Below are 14,533 nucleotides of genomic sequence, written 5' to 3' on the forward strand. Positions count from 1 at the left end.
AAGTATCCAAGGTTTTTAAGCCATTGAAGGAGAGAGATTGTTTATATATATTTTGGATACCAGTATAACCTACAGTGAAGTATCCAGGGACGTCCAAGCTTTTTTTATTTTGGAGGGGTAAAATTTTGAAAATTAAAAATTTTGGGGGGTGGGGGGTTAATCTTTATTTTATAGAGGCATTTTTTTTATTTGGGGGGGAGGGGTAATCACCCCTTTATCCTCCCGCCTTGGACGTCTATGGAAGTATCCCCTCTCTCGTTCCTTAGACGTAATTGAATATTAAAGGAATCAAAATCTGAAAGGGTTGAATTCTTATTTGACTTCAAGCATCATCTAAAAGAAATATTTTTAGTCTGCAATAATAATCATACTGTTTAATGTTCAATCATCTAATCAATTCGTGGATTTAATCCTAAAGAAAATATGTATCTAATCTAAATATTCTTATAGTAATCTGTGCTGACAAGTTTAATTATGGTGGACACCTAAATTCAAAGTGTCCACAGGCATTTCTTAATCATATTAATTCACACACACACACACGCCCTCACACACACAAATTAAACATGTATCAAAACAATAGATATAATCTAGATATTTACTCTCTAAATCAGCAAATAGCAAATAATGCAGGAACAGTTCGGCCATATTATAAGTTAGATAGTGGGCAGTTATTTGTTTATTTCATTTGCACAAAGAGTCAACTATAAATAGTCGCATTTCTAATAATTAGGTCAATCATATCGTGTAGCAAAACATCTTTATAGTGAATAATTGAATTTCTTGTGATGAAGTTAGCTTTTAAAAAGTAAATTCGTCAAAAATTTCGTGGCTAGTATTATTCAACTGCTTTGGATTCATTTTAAGTTTGATGAATCTACTATATCTATTATTAAAACGCACACCCACTCACACATACATACACGCACCTACACACACAAATACACACACACTCACGCACGAACACAAATTTAAAGGGTTGCCTCCAAGGAATAAATTCACATGACAATTTGTCTTTACACTTACAAACAAGTGGAAATGGGATGTTTATACAATACAGTTAATATTTTATTAAAACATTTTTATGTTAATGAAATGCAACTTTATGAAATAGGATATGAAGGTTTTTTGTTTGTTTATAATATGGAAAGGTTATAATATGTCAGTGGATTTTTAAATTAAAGTCTGAGGATGGTTTTAGGCTGTTGTGTTGTACCTTTAAATTCAGAAACCCGCAAGGTGAAAGGGGTGCAATAATCAAAAAATAGCTTTAAAGATTCATAGAAATAAAGAAAATATTATTAGTACCTATGTTAGACCATCGTATGGTTGGGGGTATTTTTAGAATCAAAGTAGACTTAATAAATAAAAGTTAAATTTTACTTATTTTACTATTATTTTAAATTATATCTAAATAGCAACTATTATAATGCAAATTTAGGTTAGTGCGTTAAAACACCGTGGAAGTAGCTCTAATAATAATAACACTGTGTCAGAACAGGGGGGAATTTAATTTTTCCCCGTTAAAACGCTGTAACATTGGGAAGGGGTGAATAGAAGTGTTATAAGGGGGAAAGAGGAGGGGGGGGGGTTATTTCTGTTCTATTTTGGTCTCGTATATTCCGTAGTTACTCGCGGAGATTTCAACGCAACTAAACAAAATATCGCGATTACATGATATAGTGAAAAAAATAAAGTTATAATTTGTTTTGGTTAACTGGTTTCTACGTTTTTTTTTTCCTATTGCTCAAAAGTATTTATAAGTTAATTTGTAATTTTTACTATTAGAATTATATATTTATATTTAATAATATTGTTTACAGTATAGTGTATTATAAAAATATGTACACCAAATATATGTAAATGTTATGTTATACTAAATCATCATGCACTGTATCGATAATGAACGTAAATCCTAAAATACAGAGAGAAAAAAAAGGTTTTTGGGTTTTTTGAAAAGCAAAGTTTACAACTTATAGACCCTAGTCATAGAAAAGCTATGTTTTTAAAAGTAGATATTTAGATTATAAAAGTATTAAATAATTACTTTGGTATCTTATAGGCGTGCGTATATCACCTACAGCTCAAACCCCCACCCCCCCCTCTTGATTTTTGTTAAAGTTGGGTGTCAAAAATCGAATTGGTTGTCAAAACTTTTGTCTTTGAATCGCACACCCCCTTGCAAAGCGCAATGCACCCACTAGCCTTGACTTCTAAATTCTTAAAGTAAATTTATTCTCTGAGAAACTTGAAGAACGCGCATATAAATAAATGTCAGGGGTGGCTAATTAGCATTCATAAAACATTATTGCTGAGAAAACTGAAAACCAAATGTTATTATTTAGTATCTTATGATTTAATATCTTATGCTAATGACTTTTGTACATTTTGCACCGTAAAATTATTTTATATACATATAACTAGCGGCGTAGCCCCTTTCATCCAGAGCCATTTGAAGGGATAGGTTAGGATAGAAAAATGGCCTTAAAATATCCAAAGAAGTGATTCTAAATATAAAACAGCCAAAAAGTATCCCAGGACCTATGTGAAGCTTTCCAAAAATGGAGAACTCAAACAGCAAAGTAACTATCAAAATCTTAAGCTAAAGACCAAAAAATTTACTACTATATATACAAACATTAGCTTCGCCCCTAGCCTCTAGGGGCTTTGCCCCAAGAGGTATAATTACATCTTCTATTACCTACCCAGCTGAAAAAATCCGAATGAATCGCAAATTTTCGCGAATAAATGGCGAATTCGCAAAATTCGTAAAAAATCTTTTTGAAAAATTGGGGGGGTGATTTTTGTTTTTTTGGAGGTTGGGGGTGTCCCACCCACCAAGTAAAAAGCTTAAAACCACCACAGGACCAGTAGGGATATTCCCTGAAGAGTAGAATCCGATCGGTTCAGTGGTTACCGAGATCTTAAGGGACGGACGAACAGACATCAAGCTACTTTGTATTATAGATAGCAAGTTTTTTGTTTGTTCGTTAAGATCTCGGTAGCAATTGAAAAGATTGAGTTCTGGGAAGCAAAGCTGTGTTGAGCAGTTAACAAAAGTTGCACTTTTCGTGAAAGCTTCAGATTGGCCCCGTTAAATTTTATATTAATTTAACTTTGACCACATGGCATCAATTAATGATAGATATATGTATTGTTGAGTAAAACTAAAGAAAGTTTATTACCCAGTATTTTACCGAACCTTGAGATTTCACCAACTAAAAATCAAGTTTACTCTAGTAAAAAAAAGGGGATTAGTGTTTCCATTCAAGGCGAAGCCCTCAGAATATTCAAGTTGTATGACTTGAATTAATATTATGCTAAATTCAGAAGTCTTTGTTGTACTTAAAATGAGGTGTTAAGTTTTGTATGAGGATTGGTTTGCTTGTATTATTTGTAAGTTTAAGATATTGGTTATTCTATAGATGGTGAAAAATAGTAATAGCCAACTAGCAAAAAAAACCTTTGGGAAATCTGAATTTTTTATAGAGTTGCTTACTAAAATTATCCCTGATTAAAATTATACATATCGTAACAGGAATCTACGTTATCTATCCGTTCCAATGCAAATAGGAATAATCCCTAAATTTTGAAGAGTTTTGCACGTAAAAGATAAATTTAATATTTTTAAGACTTCATTTTATATTTTTCTTTTTATTATGATTTAAAAATTTAATCAAAGTAAATAATTAAATTTTGTAATCCTGGCAAAATAAATGATATAATCCACATGTTAGTAAGACGTTGATTTATTGTTAAACGTGCAGCTTTTCTATAATTAGCGTCGGTCCGTCCGTCTGTCCGTAACGTATAGCTTTTAATTTAGGTATGTTGGAATTGTCCTATCGATTTCTAACTTGGCATGGTTAGACATAATTTAGTTAGCTTAGCCACTCCATAATAGTTACCAGAATGCCAGTATGTTCACTTGAAACAAGTTGATTTTTAACTTTTTTATGTGCTATAATTATCCTATTCTTGTGTCCTTAAACAGTATCCCGTATTTATGCAGGTTTGCAACAAACAAATTTCCTTGCAAATTTGTTTAGACTACTACATTTATATCCTACTTATTCGCTTTTATGAATGTTGTCATCCTTGTTTTTATTAGAATTAGCTGACTGACACTGCTGGTAGAGAAATAATTATTATAATCTTATCTAATCTTGTCCCAGTTTCTCCAAGTATGTGACTAGAAAAATTTGTATGCAGTTGTTTTCACATTAAGAGAAAATTCAAATAAAAGCCACTTGGAACCGGTTGGCTTCTCCATATAAGGGATGCTTCAAATAGGTCCTGGAATGGTTTATTAAGGTTCCCTTCGAACATGGAGCCTCTAGATGCTAGAAGAGCAGCAAATAGTCTATTAATAGAGGCAAAATAGATTTCTTGAAATTATGTACTACAATTTGATATTTATCTTGCATTTCATTTATGTTCTTAACAATATACTAGAGTTTTGGTCATTAATTTCTTTAAAAGGCCTTAAATGATTAGAAATTTAGGATCAATCTTAAAGCAAATATCTTCTGTTTTAGAGATCTTATTGGACAAACGAAAAACCCTAATAACTTAAATCTAAATTTTAATGCATTTTTTCCCCTACATTGCATGAATGTTATGAGTACATTGGGTGAGTAAGTAGAAAATGAGCCATATGGTTTCAAACATGGGTTATAATCAGGGTTACTGGGATAGAACAGTGAAAGATAAATTATTATTACTTTCTATGATATGATATTTTATATAGTGGTGGCTTTGCTCCTACCCTCTACAAAAGAAAGTAAAATGTTAGTCCTTACTTGCTGGGTACTTTGTAATAATTTGTGCATTTTTTAGTATAATGGTCTCCTAACTAATGGAAATATAGCATAAAACCATGACATAAAAAAAAATAATTTATTGGCAAGAATAGGAACCTAAACACTCCAGTGGTCACTTTGAGATTTTACTTCAGACGGAAGGACAAACATTATTATCTGTACTACTTATTTATTCATATATACGTACAGAGCATCAAGGGTCTCTGAAGACTGAAAATATAGCCTAAAACCATTATAATAATAAGATAGCTTAAAACCAACCCTGGACATATGTCTAGCTTCTCTTAAAGGAGAAATAAATCGGTTCAGTAGCTTTTGAAACCTAAAGCTTTAAACAAACAAAAAAAAAATACTTTATACAATAGGATATTTCTAGTTGATGACCTATACCTGTTGCCCTGACTTTAATGTAGCGTAAAAACTTAAACATGCCGCACATCCTATGTCAACCAGATTTATTTGGTCAAGATTTAATCAAAACTTTTTCTTTTACTAATTGATTTTCAGTGATCTGTAAAAAGTACAAGAACAATTTTTTCAAAAAAGCGAGGCAAAAATTTGATTTTTTATTTATAAAAATTTTTTGGTATCAGTGTCATTTTCAGTTCAATGTCCCCTCCCTTCCTAGAAAAAAAATGACCTATTCCAGACAATTGCCAGTCATACAACATAATATTTCAATTTACTACACATATATTCGCACACAAATTGAGGAAAACGCAATGCAAATACTTTTTGTTTGGTTTGCTAAACCACGTGATTAATAGAAACTTCAATATCCTTACAATAATGTAACAGGACGTCTGTCTGTGTGTTTGTACCGAAGGAACTCGCTAAACGATATGGTTCTCCTTTACAGGGTAGCTTCTAATAGGTTTACAACTATTTGGAAGGGTATTACCGCCTCCCAAAGAGAAATTGCCCTTAGAAAAAAATACTCCTCTCAAAAAATTATTTTAATTTCATTTTTAAATCACTATTTAAAATGGGAGGGGGGGCAACCCCCCCCCCCCACCACAAAAAAAATAAAAATATTTGTTTTACTTTTTCTTTTTAGATTAAAAAAAAACATTGGGTTATTAGAATCCAATTCCCCTCTCCTCAAGTGCCCCCTAGAGGCCTCTAGGGGCATAACCGCTAGTATAGAAATATAGAATCATTACAATTGTAGAAGTAACGTAAATTGACAGCAAAAATAAAACTAAAAAAGCTAAAAGTTTAGTTTTACCTTTGTAAAAACCAACATCAAACTTGTCTAATGGCTTTAAAATATAACATTAGCTGACATTTTTTAATAGGCTGTTATGACCTACTGTAAGTAATCTACTTGGATTATAACCCATTTTTTGCTTGTCTCTTGACTTATAGCTAACCACTGAGCCGATTGAGTTCTCCATTTTAAGTGATATTAGCACAAATCAGGCTGGTTTAGCACTATTATTTAGAATTAAGTCATTATTGTTAGCCTTTTTTCTTTCCCTTGGAATAAAGAAACACAATACAGCTAAAAACGCAGCTAATAGTTTCTATGATATTATGCGGTTCGTCTTTGAGTATAAATATTACTAGTTTGCATGAACACTTTAATATTCACACCACAATTGAAAACAAAATGTTGCCAATAATGGTGAGATAATGATGGTAAGTTGTCTACTAGTAGGCAGTGATAGGACAATAATGGTTAGATAATGATGGTAAGTTGTCTACTAGTAGGCAGTGATAGGACAATAATGGTGAGATAATGATGGTAAGTTGTCTACTAGTAGGCAGTGATAGGACAATAATGGTGAGATAATGATGGTAAGTTGTCTACTAGTAGGCAGGGATAGGACAATAATGGTGAGATAATGATGGTAAGTTGTCTACTAGTAGGCAGTGATAGGACAATAATGGTGAGATAATGATGGTAAGTTGTCTACTAGTAGGCAGTGATAGGACAATAATGGTGAGATAATGATGGTAAGTTGTCTACTAGTAGGCAGTGATAGGACAATAATGGTGAGATAATGATGGTAAGTAGTCTACTAGTAGGCAGTGATAGGACAATAATGGTGAGATAATGATGGTAAGTTGTCTACTAGTAGGCAGGGATAGGACAATAATGGTGAGATAATGATGGTAAGTTGTCTACTAGTAGGCAGTGATAGGACAATAATGGTGAGATAATGATGGTAAGTTGTCTACTAGTAGGCAGTGATAGGACAATAATGGTGAGATAATGATGGTAAGTTGTCTACTAGTAGGCAGTGATAGGACAATAATGGTGAGATAATGATGGTAAGTTGTCTACTAGTAGGCAGGGATAGGACAATAATGGTGAGATAATGATGGTAAGTAGTCTACTAGTAGGCAGGGATAGGACAATAATGGTGAGATAATGATGGTAAGTAGTCTACTAGTAGGCAGTGATAGGACAATAATGGTGAGATAATGATGGTAAGTTGTCTACTAGTAGGCAGGGATAGGACAATAATGGTGAGATAATGATGGTAAGTAGTCTACTAGTAGGCAGTGATAGGACAATAATGGTGAGATAATGATGGTAAGTTGTCTACTAGTAGGCAGGGATAGGACAATAATGGTGAGATAATGATGGTAAGTAGTCTACTAGTAGGCAGGGATAGGACAATAATGGTGAGATAATGATGGTAAGTAGTCTACTAGTAGGCAGTGATAGGACAATAATGGTGAGATAATGATGGTAAGTTGTCTACTAGTAGGCAGGGATAGGACAATAATGGTGAGATAATGATGGTAAGTAGTCTACTAGTAGGCAGTGATAGGACAATAATGGTGAGATAATGATGGTAAGTTGTCTACTAGTAGGCAGTGATAGGACAATAATGGTGAGATAATGATGGTAAGTTGTCTACTAGTAGGCAGTGATAGGACAATAATGGTGAGATAATGATGGTAAGTTGTCTACTAGTAGGCAGGGATAGGACAATAATGGTGAGATAATGATGGTAAGTAGTCTACTAGTAGGCAGGGATAGGACAATAATGGTGAGATAATGATGGTAAGTAGTCTACTAGTAGGCAGTGATAGGACAATAATGGTGAGATAATGATGGTAAGTTGTCTACTAGTAGGCAGGGATAGGACAATAATGGTGAGATAATGATGGTAAGTAGTCTACTAGTAGGCAGTGATAGGACAATAATGGTGAGATAATGATGGTAAGTTGTCTACTAGTAGGCAGTGATAGGACAATAATGGTGAGATAATGATGGTAAGTTGTCTACTAGTAGGCAGTGATAGGACAATAATGGTGAGATAATGATGGTAAGTTGTCTACTAGTAGGCAGGGATAGGACAATAATGGTGAGATAATGATGGTAAGTAGTCTACTAGTATAATGGTGAGATAATGATGGTAAGTTGTCTACTAGTAGGCAGTGATAGGACAATAATGGTGAGATAATGATGGTAAGTTGTCTACTAGTAGGCAGGGATAGGACAATAATGGTGAGATAATGATGGTAAGTAGTCTACTAGTAGGCAGTGATAGGACAATAATGGTGAGATAATGATGGTAAGTAGTCTACTAGTAGGCAGTGGTAGGTCAATAATGGTGAGATAATGATGGTAAGTTGTCTACTAGCTAGTAGGCAGTGGTAGGTCAATGGTGCTTAAATTAATCTTTACTAGCCGCTACGCCCCTAGAGGCCTCTAGTTGCACTTTAAGTCCCCAATATACCTATCTATTTTGCGTTGAAATCTCTCTGAATAAAAATCTATTTTTTTATTTCTCTTGGGAGGGTGGTGGCACTCTCCCCTAAAATAGTTATAAACTTTCCCGGGACAATGAGAAGCCACCCTGTTAAGGAGAACCCGATCGGTTCAGCGGTTAGCGGGATCCTTCGGTACAAAAACACACAGACAAACATCCTGTTACTTTAGTATAAGGATTTTTTTTTTCTTCCCAATAATAATAATCTACCCGTAACCCAAGTCTGAAATTCACACATAAGAAATGGGTAAAGATAGAATAAACTCTAATGCCCTATTCCTTTAAAACCTTTACAATTCATTTTATGGCAACACTTTCCTGATTCAAACCTTTCCTGTTTTGTCTTTGCGATCTCTCTAAGGTTTTTTAGTATTTTTCTTTTGTTTCGTGTATTTACATAATTTTAAGTTAATAGTTTGTTATAAAGAAGATAAACCATAAGTAGCACAGCAATACCATGATAATTTTACCTAATAAGGATAAAGTTCATATTATTTATGACAGAGAGACTAAATATGCTTTTTGGTACATTGAATATTGATTTTATGGTTACAAGGTTTAAATTTTTTTAAAGACATTACAATCATTAAAACAGGCGTTAGAATATACACCAGTTTTAGATTAGCTACGCCATTCAACATTTTTTGCTATTGGAATTTTGTTTTATCAGTTTGCCAATGTTTATATCCATCTATAAGTTGGGATAAATGTTTAAAAGCACAATTATGAATAGTCATTCAAATGCAAATACGTCATAATTTATCCACGAAACAGCCAATTATCCTCTGGAAAAAAAAATTATAAATAAACAAATTTGATGGATTGTTAGTAATATTAGCCAACTTGCTCTAATTTAGCAGTCAAACACCTTCCTTCAGTGGTAGTATTTTAAGATTAGATATTACCTACCCAGTTATCGACAGCATATAAGACTGTGGCCGAATTCTTTGGTAATTTTCAATAGTTACAATAAAAATTAAATCTTCAGCCCCATGCAAGCTGTATTTCTTGGACATTCTTAAGCCCCTCCTTAATGACTGATCGCCTTTAAAATAAGAAATTACCCTTTTTAATTTTTTTTAGATTTATAATCTATGTTGAAAATCTTTAATTTAACTAATAGTAGTCACAGCGAAGCCCTTTTTAAAACTTTAAATTACTATAAATATATATTTTTTCTAAAACTTATAAATACATTTGTAAATTTGTGTACTGCTTTAATGGCCAATGACACATTCAAATAAATAGTTTTGGTTCCCCTCTCTTGAACATACATTTAAATGTAAATGATATCATATAATTAATGAAAATTACAGGGCTAATTTGCAATTATAGATTACGTTTGGGACAATAAAAAGTTCTATATTTTTTTGAGTTACATATAAAGACATAAACCTTACATATAATATAAAAAAATTCCTTTTAATTAAGGGGTGATGGCTGAAATAATGAAAATTATTTAAGTTGATCAATTTAAAGCACAAAACAGGCGGCTGATCCGAAAATTGTCAGCCATAGTTAAAAAGTTTTCTATAAAGGGTAATATTCTACAAAAGATTCTAAAAACGATTAAAAAAGGTTATTGAAAACCTATCCAGATATTATAATCAATGAAGGATTAATAAGTGCTGGTTTTGCGGTTAAGCATCTTTTTGTTCATACAAAACATACAATTAAAACTGTTCAAATTCTCATAGATTTTTGTTTTTAAATTCGAGGATTTTTTTCATTAAATTTGTTTACAATAATAATAAAACGCCTAATAAAGTATCATAATGCTAAATGTTCTTATTTGGAAAATAACCTTCAGCCTATCTAGATTTCCAAGCAAAATGGCTAATTATTAAGTTTGCGTGATTAAAAAAACATATTGCATTTTGTAGATGATATTGATATTTCATACCCACCAATTAATTATTCTATTACATTTATTTGTATTTAATTTCCTCCTTTTGTTTTAATAATAATCAAAAGTGTAAAATTATAATTGTACCATATATGGTTATAAAATACTACCGGCAAAAATTAGCAACATATTTTTTTTCTTCTATTTTTTGTCAACCTTAAAAGTGTTATTGATATTCAAATTTTTAAAATGAATATAAGATATTGCATTCGGAATTTCTAAAAAGAAAACAACATTTACCGCCCCAAAGCAAAGGATGAGATTGCAAACATATTTGAGATGCGCAAAATTGTTGCAAATTGCTTGCTTTTTTTAGTGTTCTAGCATTCTGTATGGTCTGTAAGTCTAAAAAAGATCAAAACTATTTTTCCGCTACTCTCCTTGATTACAATACATTGTAAATCGATTTTATCAATAAAATAAAAAGTAAGTTTCTTTTATGTGACTTAAGTTTTGCTGCTTTGGGTAAACATCTAATTATTTTAGGTAATTAGCGTATTTACTGTTGAATTTTTTATAATTTTTGTGTTCACTTTGTTACTTACTAAAATGCATTCGAAGATTTACTTAAGCTGTTTAATTTTAAAATACAGTATGAAAATTTTGGATAAATTTAAATAAATTTATATGATTTGTTTTCTTTCTTTTCTTTTTCTTGCGTAATTACAATTTAATTAAGGTTTGAACGTTAGTACTTTAGAGTTATTTTATATGTTATAGAATCGTCTGAATATTATAAAACTTTACATTATGTTTATTTTTTGTTTTGCCATAATTTATGAGGCAATGCTACTCTAGGATTATAAATATTCAAGGTACATCTAAATCATGCAATGTTTAACATAAGGACAATAAGCTTGATTTAATTGTAATATTTAATTTATAATATCTATTTCTATTTCAATTTATGTAATAAACCGTATGAAATCAGGACATTTTGATAGATTCATTGCTGACCTAAAATTCATTGAAATATTTATAATGTTTGGTAGATTTGGACTATAAAGTTCCTTTAAACTTATGATTTTTTACAAATGGTTGTTATCCTTGTTTATCAAATAACCTGACTCTTTTTTTAACTCTTGCATGTGAGAAATTATTATAGAAAGCTGGAATTATTATTTGATTTGTACCGTGACATCATTTACACCTTTTTCTCATTTTCTATCCTTTCTCTTTGTATCATTAATTACAATATTAACAAGGGTGACAAAATTCATAAAAAGCAAAGCTCTGAAACGGTATGACAAACGAACATTAACAGCAGAATATGAATTTGTTGCAAAATTACTTAAATTAAGCAATAGAACATACCTACATTTTTAGGACTTGATTATAGATATCCTAATGCTGAAGATCAAGATAGCTATTGACCCCCCCCCCCCCCCCTCCTGATTGTGATACACAAGATACTCCTTCTGTAGATTACAAAGAAGCATTTATTAAAAACTAAAATACCACTTAAGTCTTTCCAACCATTAAACTGAACTTAATTGTACTAAAAAGAATTCAATAAAAGTTAAGCTACATAAGTCTAAAACTTTCCGGAAAGCTTAGCATGTGTCTTGGTGAGATTTTAGGCGCTTTTTTTAGCAAGTAAATACTCCTGGGGTTTAGATAGGGCATTCACCTGGTGTAAAAAGTTAATCTTTTTCTTGGTAAATATACAAAGGGAGGAGTAGGTTGTGTTAAAAATCCGTAAAGGTTGTGAGTTTTAAGTTAAAAACAGTAGTAGAACGATAAAAATTTATGTTAACTTTTAAAAAAATTGTCAATAGTTCTTTTCTATAAGAAATACACATATTTAGTGAATATTATCGTTCTACTACTATTTTTAAGCCTTAAAACTCACAACTTTACGGATTTTTAGTGCAACCTACTCCTCCCTTTGTATATTTTCAGTCCTAAACTTTATGACATTTCATATCTTATTGCATTCTTTTCATTTGAGTAATCTATTTCCCTATCTCACTTTCTCTCATTTCTAGTGTCCTTAACAGTGTACATGTAGTGTAACTGTGCGATAAGCTCATTAACTGGTAAAAAGATTTTAATTATGTTTTGTAGAATTGTTTATTGTTTACACTGCACTGATTCCTGTCCTTATTTAATAGGTGCAAAAAATATTGCGCCAAAATCTGCCTCAAATAAAATAAGGGTCAAAAAAAATTCAAGCTTTCTTAGAAGATTGTCAAAATTTGAGAGAATTTCTATAATTGCTTCATCCTTTTATAAAAAGTAATAAGTTTTTTTTGTCTGAAGCTTCAGATCTCAATAACTACTAAACTGATTAGGTTCTTTTTTTTAGGCAAGCTTTACATAGGTCCTAAGGTGGTTTTAAGATATTTTTTATGCCTCATCTCTGCCCCTTCAAATACAGAGCTTCTGGATGCTAGGTCCGTAGGCGCTTGTTTGTTCATATTATGAGATTAAATGATAGATCCGCTTTAAGCACTTACTCCTTTGAAAATCCTACAAGTTTCAATACTTTTATATTTTATAATATTTTCCAATTTCTAGACATTAATATTGATGGGTCCTGTTTATTTTCTTCACATGAATCAATCCATATGTACCTTAGTACCAATGCAAAATTTTCTATTTTCTAATCGGGGCAAAAATTTTGTAACAAAAAAACGTATAAACGTATTCATAGTTATTTATCGCATTGTTTCATAGTATAAACAGCTTTTCGATATTAAAATAAGGAATTATAAGGCTCTAGCTAACAACACTGGTATTAATTTTATGATTTTTATTTTTAAATTCTTGGAAAATTGTCTGTAATACGATGTTTTAAATTATCTTTCGGTATCGCTGGGAACCGGTTCTAATCCAGCGGTTTTTAATCGGTTTAGAAGCCATTCTGGAAGAGTAATGTACCATTTTTCTGATCGGGGCCCAACTACTTCATTAAAAAGTATATATACCAATTATTATACAAGGAAAATCAAGGAACTAGGTTTATTATCCATCATCGAATGGCCAAAGAAAGTGTTATTAAACAAGAATAAATCTTTACAAAGCTACTAATTATTTATTATTTATTAAACATTTGGATGATTTGAAAAGTGAAATTTTAGTTTACAGGGATAAATCAATGGATGATACATTATTTCTCCAAATTCAGGTTAGACTTTATTAGAGTAGAAGTTTAGATAAGGTTACTTCGCTATCCAATGCAATGGTAGAAAAAGTTTTTGGTGATTGTCAAACACAGTCTTATGTCTCCATCTATCCTTCTTTTAAAATTAGAACAAGGTCAAATAAATCTAAAGTTATTTTATCGTCCAATGTCCAATCCTAGTATCTCTGTTTTTTTGCATTCAGTTTACTAGTTGGATGTTTAAGATAAGGTGGTGTATAATAAAGATAAGAACCAATAGTTCTTTTCAAAATTTCCGACATGGAAGATTTTTTCCCGGGTAATTTCGATTGGGAGGTATAAACTCCCCCCCCCCCCCCTCTTGACAATATATTTCTTAACACACAGGCCTCCTGTGACATTCTATACCATTATAAGAATTGTAATCATTTAGTTTTACCATAAGGTGTAGAATACATCAAAAAAAATGTTCTTATATCCTTTATTAATCAGCACTTTTCATATACAATATACACAGAAGGGCCAAGCTTTTAAGATTTTACCTTATTACCGCAGGAATCTTCTAGACGCATATATGTACAATAAATGTAAATCTTCACTTTTGGTAGATCAATTGAATTCTAAATTTTGTATAACACCCTATATGTATAAAAACATACTTATTTTCATTTGAAATAGTATGTATTGAATGTACTTAAATATTGGAAACAATTTATCTTCTTTAAAGTTAAATTTATTTGAAATTGACTTAATTCACTAGGTATACTATTATGTTAACAAACCATTATTACACAAGAGAAATAATATAAATTAGCCCGAGGGAGACAACCTAAACAATCATTGTTAGACACACTGCAAACACATATAGTAATAATAATAACTGATTGCTAGACACAATTTTTCATGCTTTTTTCCAATACAACAGATATTTTTTTCAAATAAAATAGATTCAAACCAGCAAACGTAA

Source organism: Acartia tonsa, chromosome 3, assembly GCF_053477335.1.
Source record: "Acartia tonsa isolate MP-2025a chromosome 3, ASM5347733v1, whole genome shotgun sequence".
Lineage (NCBI taxonomy): Eukaryota > Metazoa > Arthropoda > Copepoda > Calanoida > Acartiidae > Acartia > Acartia tonsa.